This window comes from Cibotium barometz, chromosome 57 (assembly GCF_041138505.1).
Source record: "Cibotium barometz isolate CiBa-2024 chromosome 57, ASM4113850v1, whole genome shotgun sequence".
Lineage (NCBI taxonomy): Eukaryota > Viridiplantae > Streptophyta > Polypodiopsida > Cyatheales > Cibotiaceae > Cibotium > Cibotium barometz.
Genome location: NC_141102.1, coordinates 10,940,779 through 10,954,246, shown reverse-complemented (window position 1 = coordinate 10,954,246; position 13,468 = coordinate 10,940,779). Strand labels below are relative to the sequence as shown.

At 42.2% G+C, this 13,468-nt stretch overlaps 1 pseudogene; it reads left to right on the top strand.

Annotated features, from left to right (window-relative positions):
• Window positions 1-7,821: 7,821 nt before the first annotated feature.
• Window positions 7,822-8,941, top strand: LOC147606411 (calmodulin-like protein 2 pseudogene; annotated as a pseudogene).
• The last annotated feature ends 4,527 nt before the right edge of the window (window positions 8,942-13,468 follow it).

Below are 13,468 nucleotides of genomic sequence, written 5' to 3'. Positions count from 1 at the left end.
TTTTCCATGGCCTCTTAAGCACCAAGAGACTTGAAAAACCCGCACTGGGCGCCCATTGCCAATCCAAACATGTTTTGATTGTGACCAAACTTTGCAAGCATATGGGGGGGACCCACCCCCACATGCTTGCAAAGTTTGGTCCCCATCGGAGCATGTTTGGGTACGATGGTATGGGGAAGGCCCGGATTTTCCATGGCCTCTTAAGCACCAAGAGACTTGAAAAACCCACACTGGGCGCCAATTACCAATCCAAACATGTTCTAATTGTGACCAAACTTTGCAAGCATGTGGGGGGGACCCACCCCCACATGCTTGCAAAGTTTGGTCCCCATCGGAGCATGTTTGGGTACGATGGTATGGGGAAGGCCCGGATTTTCCATGGCCTCTTAAGCACCAAGAGACTTGAAAAACCCGCACTGGGCGCCAATTGCCAATCCAAACATCTCTGATTGTGACCAAACTTTGCAAGCATGTGGGGGGGACCCACCCCCACATGCTTGCAAAGTTTGGTCCCCATCGGAGCATGTTTGGGTACGATGGTATGGGGAAGGCCCGGATTTTCCATGGCCTCTTAAGCACCAAGAGACTTGAAAAACCCGCACTGGGCGCCCATTGCCAATCCAAACATGTTCTGATTGTGACCAAACTTTGCAAGCATGTGGGGGGGACCCACCCCCACATGCTTGCAAAGTTTGGTCCCCATCGGAGCATGTTTGGGTACGATGGTATGGGGAAGGCCCGGATTTTCCATGGCCTCTTAAGCACCAAGAGACTTGAAAAACCCGCACTGGGCGCCAATTACCAATCCAAACATGTTCTGATTGTGACCAAACTTTGCAAGCATGTGGGGGGGACCCACCCCCACATGCTTGCAAAGTTTGGTCCCCATCGGAGCATGTTTGGGTACGATGGTATGGGGAAGGCCCGGATTTTCCATGGCCTCTTAAGCACCAAGAGACTTGAAAAACCCGCACTGGGCGCCAATTGCCAATCCAAACATGCTCTGATTGTGACCAAACTTTGCAAGCATGTGGGGGGGACCCACCCCCACATGCTTGCAAAGTTTGGTCCCCATCGGAGCATGTTTGGGTACGATGGTATGGGGAAGGCCCGGATTTTCCATGGCCTCTTAAGCACCAAGAGACTTGAAAAACCCGCACTGGGCGCCAATTACCAATCCAAACATGTTCTGATTGTGACCAAACTTTGCAAGCATGTGGGGGGGACCCACCCCCACATGCTTGCAAAGTTTGGTCCCCATCGGAGCATGTTTGGGTACGATGGTATGGGGAAGGCCCGGATTTTCCATGGCCTCTTAAGCACCAAGAGACTTGAAAAACCCACACTGGGCGCCAATTGCCAATCCAAACATGCTCTGATTGTGACCAAACTTTGCAAGCATGTGGGGGGGACCCACCCCCACATGCTTGCAAAGTTTGGTCCCCATCGGAGCATGTTTGGGTACGATGGTATGGGGAAGGCCCGGATTTTCCATGGCCTCTTAAGCACCAAGAGACTTCAAAAACCCGCACTGGGCGCCAATTGCCAATTTAAACATGTTCTGATTATGACCAAACTTTGCAAGCATGTGGGGGTGGGTCCCCTCCCCATGCTTGCAAAGTTTGGTCCCCATCAGAGCATGTTTGGGTACGATGGCATGGAGATTTTCAACAAACAATATGATAGCCAAAGTGTTAAGAAATATAATAAAATCAAGAACATCAACTAAAATGTAATGATACTCAATAATGGAGATTTTCAACAAACAATATGATAGCCAAAGTGTTAAGAAATATAATAAAATCAAGAACATCAACTAAAATGTAATGATACTCAATAATGAGAAAACTCATAATGATATAAACATCAAATAAGTACATCAGAATGAAAATGAGCTACCCCAGCTAGTCTGAGGTTAGTCACTGCCCAAAAATCTAAGTACAATGTAAGTGAGCTAACCCAGCTAGTCTGAGTTTAGTCACTATCAACAGCAACCCAATCAAAATCGTCATCTCTAACTGCCGGTCGACGTGCGCGTCGAGGCTGCTGTGCACGTCGAGGAGGCTGTGCCGGCTGCGGGGGTCGTCGAATGTAATAGCAGTGTTTCTAGTGAAAATGGCCCGACACCTAGCTACCCTTCTAGTTATAAAAATATTGCTATTTTTGCTGCTAGACCCTCATTCTGTTGTAGAGATTTTGTTAGATAAAGAGCTAGGCCAAAAGGAAGCATGGTAGAGAGCTAGTTAGTGCAAAAAGCATGTGTTTACATTTCAAAGTATCTCTCTCGAGTGGATGCTATAATGCCATGATCATGCAGTAATGAGGCTGATGAGTGCATGGTGTTTTATGTATCACAAAACAAAGGAAGAGTAAGAAGAATGGACACATCAATGTTCAAGAAGGTGAATACATTTTGTATTCTCATAGTGAAGTCATGAAGAGCTGGGTATCAAGGTATGAAGAGGTGAGAATAAATATATATGAGGGTAGAAGAGCATTTAAGATGCTTGACATTTCCTTCCGAACTTGCATCACTTCCAAAAGATTATACCATTGATTGGCTTTATGAAGGAATGGCCAAAAAGGCAAAAAAGATGGAGAGGTGGTGATAGAAAAAGATGCGAGCCTCATGTAAGTGTGTCCTACTTTCTCTTTTTTTATTTAAGTAGAATCTTATAATATGGTTATTTATTATCATAAATATATTTCATTTTGTGTTGGTGATAGGATAAGGTATACAATGCCATGTGGTCTGAAGGAAGGATTTTTTGCACCCAAAACAGAGATACAAAGAGAAATACTCAACATTGTGGGGTTATGACAAACTTTGAGCAAGAGAGAGGAGTAATGCTTTATTACTGTGGCATGATTCAAAATATCCTAAAGGTTGGATTCAGGACATTCCAATTTTTTTATATTGGATGTGAAGTGGTTTAAGGATGTGGTGTGTGGAGGCATCTAAGCAATGGTGAAAAGGCATCCAAATGGATTTATGGCAAGTGATTCCACAAAATTTTGGCAGATAGAGCGATGCATTTGTGCTATCTTGCCATTATAAACAAGTAAATTCTATTTTCAAACTTTTACTACATCATCCTTATGCATGTTTAATTTACACTCTATGTGTTTCTTCATACAAGGTTTTGTTTCACTCAGATATAAATAACAAGAAATGGTGGTATGTCATATAAGTTGCTCCTCATTCAAAGAGGATAGGGATGTTGAAGAGGTCATGAACGAAGTGGCAATTGAGAATGAACATGTGGAGGGTCAAGTACAAGATGAAGAATGCGAGATACTACTAACTAATCAAGATGAAGGTATCCCTATCCAAGATAATGAGGAAGCAATTGAATCCAAGTATAATGATGATGATGATGATGTCGATTCCACTAGCAATGGGATATATCTTTTTGTTGGTCTTGCAATGGGACACATGGATCTTGAGATAGAACAATTAGCATGTATGGATTTGAATAAAAATGCGGCCAATGTTGAGCCAAGCTCACCTTAATATATTAATCAATTTCTCAAATTTTCAATCTTGTTTAAGTCCATCTTTTATTGTATTACATTTTGTGATTTTTTGTGATATTGTATTACAAAAAAACCCAATCCTTTGCTCTCAAGGGGATATTGTGAGCTCTCTGGAATTCTAGATTTTTTTCATAGTACATGGCTACGCACAAAGTTATAGCCGCAGCTATAGCCTTGTGGGGCTATAGTTACGTGCATAGTAATGCACTAGAATGCTGAAACTACATAGTGTGCATAGCTACGCTGGGTTCCGTCTCACTACTCTCTCTCCTCTTCACGCGACTATCTTGCATGGCTATGCTCCCCTCTTGTTGTGTGCATGCTTTTACGGATAGTGATTGGGCTACTTATTTACAACACAAGAGTGTCCACTAGTGGGAACTATTTCATCATTGGTGGATCATGTATATCATGCTGGAGATGTGCCATTGTCTATGCAGGATGGTAAGGTGAAGTACCTTGAAAATGTACTTCATGTTCGGAACATTACAAAGAATCTAGTTTGAGTTAGCTAGATGATTGAGTAGGGTTTGCACGTCCAGTTTAACCCTGATGGTGGCTGTTATGTAGAAGACTTTAAAGATAAGTGCAGGTTGGTTGTTGCAAACGGCAAACAGAGTGGGCAGAATGTTTACATTGAATGTAAATACGCCTGAAGTGAGTGCTGCAATGTTTGCAAATGGTTCAAGAAACAACCTACTATGGCCACTTCTAGCTGTGACATTGAGTATAGAGTAACATTTACAACTACATTTAAATGTGTATAGTGTAGTTATTGCGTATTGTTTGATCTACGTGTGGGAGAACAATCCGCCACTCCTGTCTACACTAACAACTAGAGTGTAATGGCAATTGCGTGAGGAGTCTAGTGTTTCATGCTCACACAAAGCTTTTTGAGGTACGTTATCATTATGTCAGGGAAAGGCTCCATGCTAGAGAGATCGACTTGGTGTACGTGTCTACATAGGCCACCAATGTGGCAGATTTGTTTATGAAGGCTCTTCTAAGAGAAAAGTTTGAAGGCTTTAGGCTTACTACCGTTTGGGGATTGATATGGTATACCTTGTAGACATTCACATCATTCACTTTGGGAGGACTTGTTACAGGTGTTGTGTATACTCTCATGGTCATTCTGGTGTAAACAACCTCTTGTACATGAGCACTTCTCACCTTCTTGTTCTAGTGTTAACAACCCCTTGTACATGAGCACTTCTCACCTTCTCGCTCTAGTGTAAACAACCTCTTGTACATGAGCACTTCTTACCTTACACGAGCACTTATTACCTTCTTGTTGTGGTGTAAAAAACCTCTTGTACACGAGCACTTCTTACCTTCTTGTTGGGAAGGTTTTTTTCCCGCGTGGCCACCCTCCTAGGTGATGGTACTTGAGTAGCCTAGAATGTCGTATTATCACTTCTCACATTTTGCTAATCTAGAAGAAATGTTCAAACTCTCTTGCTCGCGTGTATCTTGATCTATGTGTGTGTGCATGTGAAATTGGTCCCCCTTAGCCCAACAAGGAGGAATGGAGAAGAACATACAAAATACAAACATTCTAATTGAAAAACATAGAAGGGAGAAGACATATACCTTGTGATTGAGAGAAATGTGATTTCAGAAGAGAGAACTATGCTTGTGATTAAGAGCACTATGCTTATAGAAGAGAAAGAAAGGAATAATATGAATGAGATAAAGGAGAGAAAAGTATGTAGGTCATGCAACAAGAGATACTGCAATGCATCATGACCTGGATAGGAGAATCTAAATTTCCTCCAGTCAACATGAGTATTTGCATGACTATTTACACGGATATACACCCGACACAACTACATGTATAGATGCCAAAATAGCCACAACACGGTCACTACATCATGCCTATGCCTTTATTTTTTCTTGCACTGATTCTTTAAAGATTATGGGCGATTCTGATGCCACCATCTTTGTTCTCTCTTGTAGTGATTCTCTAAAGATTACGAGTAATTCTTTAAAGATTATGGGCGATTCTGATGCCACCATCTTTATTCTCTCTTGTAGTGATTCTCTAAAGATTACGAGTAATTCTGATGTCCACCACCTTATGCAAGGTTTTATACAATATTGTGTTCTCTCTAGTAAGGGTTTCACTTCCTTTGCCAATTTAAAAACTATGACTTCATTCTCTTGTAGTGATTCTTTAAAGAATAGAAGTAATTCTGTTGATGGCCACCACTTAGCCACTATTTTATACAATAATATGACCTCTCTAATAGGGTTCACTTCTTTCACCATATTTAATCTATCCCTTCCCCTTCTTAGTAATTATTCCTTTAGGTACTACACTCCCCCTCCCTAGCTTAAGAATGAGAAGAGGCTTTTAGAAACTCTTTCCCCTCGTGTCTCCTCTCCTTCACTACCTTCTCCATATCTTCTCTAACTCACTTTAACAGCATACATGCTTTGGCATAATGACCGAATTTCCCATACTAGAAACAATATAAACCTATGAATGACGCAAATATAAGTTTTCCGTTTAAAACCCCAACTACCCTCAATTATATTTATAGCTCTCTAGGATCCTCAGCTACCCTCAATTGTATTTGTAGTTCCGTAGGATTATCCCTCAGGGTAATACAAACTTTATTCATGCCTTGACCAATGAAAGATTAGATGGAACAAATAAAGGCCTCCCGGCCAAAGGCTTGGAAAACTTTTTGATGGAAGGCCACAACCAAGGACGAAGGTCTACTAGTTTTACTAACACAAAACATGAATGTTACATACATGTATTGAAACAAAACATTAGATCCAATGGTAGCACATTATGTGGTAGTCCATGAAACCTTGTGAGAGAGCCATCTTAATCTCTAATTTTGCGGCCTTGCTTGAGGACTTGCTAGACTCCTTCACACCATCTTATACCCTCACAAGAAGCCCCTTCTACTTTGTTTATCCTATTTGATCTTAGCAACATAGGCCTCATCTACACCTAGAAAATCTAAGAAAGACCTTGGGTTCTTGTGGTGCATATCCTTCTCTACCTCATTGAGTTCCCTTTTTATAAAATCTTCTTTCTTCATCACCCCACTCCTCCTTCCACAGTCTCCCTCAGTGGTGGCCCTCCTCCTCTCCCAAGGATTTTCTCCTCTCTCACCCTTCCACCTACAACATACCCAAGGCTTTAACACATAGTACAAAGCAATAAACATAACACTCGCTCATCCACACTTTTCAAGCCCTAAATCACGTAGTACAAACCCATTCTTCAATTTATAATACCATTCACACATAGGTGATAAGGGGGGTTTCTTAAGAGTGAGACCCTTTGGCTAAATTATACCTTATAACACTCTTGTCCCAACAAGTGATGTCTAATTCTTAATTGACTAGTGTGTAAGGGTGGAGAATGCACATTAGGCATGAAAATATGAGAATTATTTTAGAAGCAATGTGATATACTCTCTTTACTTTTGATGGCCATGGTGGTTAATTGAAGCTAACATACTCTAGCCCGAGTGGTACTACATACTCTAGCTCGAGTGGTACTGCCCACTTGTTGCCCATGTGGAGGTCTAAGGGTTCAAACAAAGCACTATGAAATAAATAAATTCTCAAAAAAAGGAAAAGCACAAGAGAAAGCTTGTGTGCTTGTGTAGGAGAAAGCAATCAAGCAAGCATGTTGATTTGAAAGGCTTTTGTAGCGACTGATCACATGCTGACATCTTGTCATGCTACGATTTCCTCTCATGCAGATCAAGATGCCAAATAAGGTGGAGGACAAGCTCAAGTAATGCAAATAATTTTCGTCCTACAAATGATGAAAATATGTAGGAAAAAAAGAGGCCAGTAGTAACATGGTCTAGATATGATAGTAAAATTGGCGTCTGCTATCCGGACAACTACTTGGAGATTAAAGGCGAACGCTATTCCGTGACTACCTGCACATACGTAGCGTACATGCTTTCCGTCATCTCGGCAACAATCCATGAAGGGAAGCTGCATGGAAGTTACACCATGAAAGACATTTAACGTGTGATGTGGTGCCATTTTGTCTTCTGCGGCTACAACACTACAATAATTGAGGCCACTTTTCTGTAGGCCTGAATGCTTGGTATGTATTAATAACACCACAACAGCAAGGATTCCCTTAGAACTGCATGTACCTCACAGTACAGAGAGACACGCACGGTTCTAACTCTCAAGAGAACAGGGGCTCCCTTGTGAGAAACTTCGAGGAAATTTCCTTCGCTTGGCCATGGCTTCTTTAAAAAGGGTATGCATGAGCCAAAGGATTTGCAAAGATTTCGCATTTCCTATGTATTCGACATTACTCTAGGTAGATCTCGCCATGAGTGCAGCCTGTGTCAATGCGCTGGTTGGTAGCCTTGCGCCATTGCCAATGGTGGAGCAGGAGGAGGCCGCCTTGCCACATCTCGATGTGCTGTGGCACTATGACTGTGTGGTAAGCCCCCGGTCACGTGCTGGTAAGGCGGCGATCTCTCCTCGCTCTGATGCAAACAGCGAGGATTCACCCAGCTCTAGCACAGGCCCTGGCTCTGTGCATAGCGAGGGTGCCCTGAAGGGCAGCATCCAAGAAGCTTCCTATAGAGTCGAGGTAGCTGAGAGGCAAGCCCTGCAGAGAGTTTTCAATACGTTCGATGAGAACGGCGACGGGAGAGTGAGCATCCAAGAGCTGGGGAGAATCTTCGAGCAGCTGGGAATCTCCAAGACCCAGGAATCCATCGAGTCCCTGCTGGCCGATTCTACCATCAAGTCCCAGGGCCACGTGGACGAGGAGGAGTTCGTACTGCTGTACGAGTCTGCTTGCGGCTGCGTGGAGCAATTCGACGGAGAAGGCAGCACGTCTGGTCTGCATGGGGACATGGACCGGGATCTCCGGGCCGCCTTCCACGTGTTCGACAAGGATCGAAACGGCTTCATCTCGCCTGCAGAGCTCCAGTCCGTGCTGTGCTGCCTGGGCTTCCCGCAGGCGCGCGAGCTGCAGGCTTGCGTGAAGATGATCGCGCGGGTGGACGAGAACGGCGACGGTCAAATCGACTTCTTCGAGTTCAAGAAATTGCTGGGCGTGGAGGAAGACCCAATGACTACTATTGCCACTTATTGAAGCCAATTTATATCCAATGACTATTGCCACTTATAGAAGCCAATTTCTATCGTCTCTCATGTAGAGTGATTGTATACTGTTTTTTTAAAAAATCTTTGTGCTGGTGTGCGTGTGTACTTTTTCATGTAGCAGTCAACAGCTAGTAGGTTTTGAACCCAGCACCTCATGCATGGGACTTCAACACCTTACCGTTAGGCTGTGTCTTCATTGGTTTGTATATTGTATCTTATGACAATCATCACTGGGTGATGTATGTGAAAGTGTGTATCATCTTGCATATTTGAAATAAAATGAGTTGCCAAATGTGAAGTGATGTAGCTTGTCCTATTTAATAGCTTTAGTCCGAGAGTTTATAACATTTTTGAAGTCTTATAAAAATGAGGATATATTAATTGTATAAAAAGTGTGTATCGTCTTACATATTTGAAATAAGATGAGTTGCCAAATGTGAAGTCATGTGGCTTGTCCTATTTAATAGCCATAGTTCTAGAGTTTATAACATTTTCGAAGTCTTATAAAAATTATGATATGTAGTGTTAAACACTGAAATGGTGGGAGTTTAGAAAGTGATATATTTGGACCTTGTGTATAACTAATGATAAGTTTCTAATATAACTATTTTATCTTCAAAAAAAGAGAATAGCAACACCTATTTTTAATGACCACTTGTTAGCATTGCTCCATCCTTTACAAGGGGTAAGGCTAGATGCACCTAATTTTACATAGCTTTAACTCGGTGTTGACTAGGGAAAAGGAGTATTTTGTGTTGTGCATGTAAGGTTTACACATTGTTAATTAGGCATCCAATAGGAAAAAGGAGTGGTTTGTGTTGTACATGTGAGTTGGAACTGGGACTTCGAAATGTGTGCCAAAAATTAGGCATTAATTAGGGAAAATTAGTGTTTTAGGTTGTGTGTGCAAGGTTTACATATTGCTAATTAGGTGTCGAGTAGAAAAAAGTAGTTACTGAAGCCAATTCTATTGTCTCTCATTTTGAGGCACGTGAGAGCGGTGTATTTGAAAGTGATTGTATTGTGTATCATATGACAATTATGAAATAATTATACTAAATAGCTATTGTCCTAGAGTTTATAACATTTTGGAAGTCTTATAATGATGATATGCTAATTGTATACAATAGTAAGACCTATTGCAAATGACCACTTGTTAGCATTGCTCCTTCCTATACAAACCACATAAGGCTATATGCACGAGGATGCACCTAATTTTACATAGTTTTAACTCATTGTTGACTAGGGAAAATAAGTGTCTGGTGTTTTGTGTAGAAGGTTTACATATTGTTAATTAGGCATCGAGTAGGGTGCCACATCAAACTAGAAAACAAATTATTTTCTTCTTCAAAACCTTTAGTGAAGACAAACTTATATCACATTTTTCATGATGTCACCTTCCTCTTTCTTGTAGTGATATAATTAACAATCATCTAGATATTCAAGATGATGAGTAGAGTACTCATTGCAAAACACAATTGTACAATGAATCAAAGAATTAAATATTGGCCATAATTGTAACTTAGCATTCAAATAAGTACTCTCATAAGCCTTTGCACACAATACATATATCATTACAAAACCCAAAAACAAAGAGTCAACTCTATTTGACATGTTTATTCGGAATGACTCGAGATCTTATTCCTAAGCTACCCCCCTAAGATACACGCGATCCTCGACGGGATTTTACACGCTCATTTACACGCGACTTCATGATGATGCATGATACACTTCATGATACATGATGCATACAAATGGATTCTTTTTGCAGATTCTTCATGGATCTAGGTTCTTCATTCGATCCATTTGCGTGCGGCACTTGGATGATGGAGATGCTAAATCATTTTGGGCGCCACCCTGGCCAGTTGAGCTTACAGAGTATATGTATGCCCATCCTCCTCCTAGATTCCTTGGTATAGTCACCCCGCTCCCGAGTGCCCATGTCACTCCACAGCTGTTAGATACTCATAACGCCGCTACGGGCGCTACCACAGGAGAGGACGGCCTTTGGCTCACCACCCAGCCATAGAGGAAGAATGAGGATTGCCCCTCATTGTGGCCTGCCGTCCACACTAGCCTGGCCGCCCATGACTCTGCATGGGCATCCTCTCCCACTGAACCCCGGACATGGCCATCCGGTCTGCCGTCGGTCTCACAGGCGTTACAGCCTACGTGACATTACCCCCCCCCTTAAGAAGAGTTTTCGTCCTCGAAAACAAACTGGGGAAACCTTTTGGAAATTGCACTACGGCGTTCCCAAGTAGCTACCTCTTCATCTCTATCTATCCATTTAACAAGTACCTCCTAGTACCCTTTATGTCGGGCTTGTCTGTCACGATACTGTAGAATCTTTTTAGGTTCATGTGGTATCTTTGGTGGCTCTATCAAATCCACAAAAATCTCTCGAGAAACTGCGTTCTCTAACCCGTGAACTGATTTCTTCAGTTTACTGACATGGAAGACAGGATGGACTTGAGAACTCTCCGGTAACTCAAGTTTATATGCTACGTCCCCAATCTTCTTAAGGATTTTAAAAGGACCACAATATCTCAGAGAAAGTTTATCACACTTTCCCGTTTTCATGGTTTCTGACTACGCAGGAACCTTGAGGAATACAAAGTCACCTTCTGCAAAGGTCACCTTTCTATGTCCTTTATCCGCATAAGTTTTAGCGCGATCTTGAGCGCAAATGCTCTCACGTGCGGCTCTGAGCATATCATTCATATCTTCAAGGAAATCCTTGACAGATTGAATTTTCTCCTTTTCTAGGCCTACAGCTATCGGAGATCTCGGATGGAATCCATACATTAACATGAATGGTGTAAATCCAGTCGCTGAATGTTTGGAGCTGTTATAGGCAAACTCCAATAAGGGCAAGTACTCTTCCCAATTAGATTGCTTCTTACTAACATAAGAACGCAACATATCCTCTAGAATTTGGTTAACTCTTTCAGTTTGACCATCAGACTCCAGATGATCTGCCCTACTCATACTCAGAGTAGTGTCCAACTTTTTGAAGACTTCCCTCCAAAAATGACTGTTGAACTTTCTATCTCTATCCGACACTATATCTGCGAGCAGGCCATATAGCTTGTAGAGATGTTTAATAAAGAGTTTTGCCAACTCTGGTGTTTTAACAGTTTTCTTCATGGCAATAAACTTTGCCATTTTAGTTAACCTGTCCACTACCACCCACACCATGTCATTCCCTCGACTCGTCTTGGGTAAACCGGTAATGAAATCCATGGAAATGCTTTCCCATTTCCCTTGAGGAATATCCAGCGGATGGAGTAGTCCTCCAACCTTAAGATGTTCATGTTTATTAACCTGGCACTTACTGCATTTCAGCACATAAGTCTGGACGACCTTAAACAAACTAGGCTAATAAAACTATCTTCTTACTAGTGCATAGGTCTTCTGAATCCCGGGATGACCTGCACTTGGACTATCATGACTTTCTTTAAGAATTTGGGCCCGAAAGTCACCAATAGTTGGTACACATACTCTACCCTTGTAGAGTAAGTACCCGTCGTCAATGGAGTAATTAGCATATTTCTCCCCCCGACGAAGTTTATCACTCCCCTTTGAAGCCGTGCCAGTCAAAGGTGATGAAGGGCCTACGTCAGAGTTCTCCATCTCCAAACTATACCCAGAAGACACGGCTAGTCTCTCTGGACTAACTCTCACTTCCCTTCTCGTTGCACCTTCGGCCAGTCTCTTCGGACTAGCAATACGTGCCAACAACGAGGGAGGTGGTCACGTCTGTGAAGAAGTGCGTATGCGTACAGCGTGCCAGACCTCTGTAAAAGATGGATCGTGCTCACATAATCCATGTAGTGACTCCAAGAAATCATTCTTGAAGATTGTGAAACTAAGTTCATTAATCTGTGGCATGCGACTAAGTGCATCTGCCACCACGTTATACTTACCTTTCTGGTAACGTATCTGAAGGTCAAACTCTTGTAGAATCTCCGCCCACCGAGCTTTTCTACCCTTCAGTTCATTTTGACTTGAAAGCCATTTCAGACTTTCATGGTCCGTCTGGACCTCAAAAGTAGCACCATATAAATAGTGTCTCCACTTTTTTAGTGCATGAACTATCGCTAGTAACTCTCGCTCGTAAGCCGAGTAGTTACGCTGCGCACGATCTAGATTTTTACTCTCAAATGCAATTGGGCGTCCCCTTTGCATAAGTACGGCCCCAATGGCCTCGTTACTAGCGTCTGTTTCCAAAACGAACGGCTCATTTGGATCGACAATAGTCAAAATAGGTGCAGCTGCTACGGTCACCTTGAGCTTATCAAAGCTTTTCTGTTGGGCGTCCCCCCAACTAATGTTTTTAGTTTTTTACCATAACTGGTTAGTCAACGGGACTGCGATCTTCGCGTAGTCCTTTACATACTGTCAGTAGAACCCCGACATGCCAAGAAAAATTTGCAGTTCGTCGAGATTCTTCGACGCTGGCCATTTAAGAATAGCCTCTACTTTTTCTGGCTCCATCTGCGTACCATCGGGGCGGATATAATATGGCCATGGTAGTGAATTTTTGTTTCAAAAAATTCATATTTGCTCTTCTTTGCAAATAGTTTGTGCTCTCACAACAACTCGAATACTAGATGCAAATGCTCTATGTGTTCTTTTTGTGTCTTACTGTACACAAGAATATCATCTAGGAAAACTACTATGAATTTTTCCAGATATGGACGTAAAATGCTGTCCATCAACGTCATAAACGTCGCTGGAGCATTGGTTAGCCCAAATGGCATAACCAAAAACTCAAAATGCCTGAAATCGGTTCTAAATGCTGTCTTCGCAACAT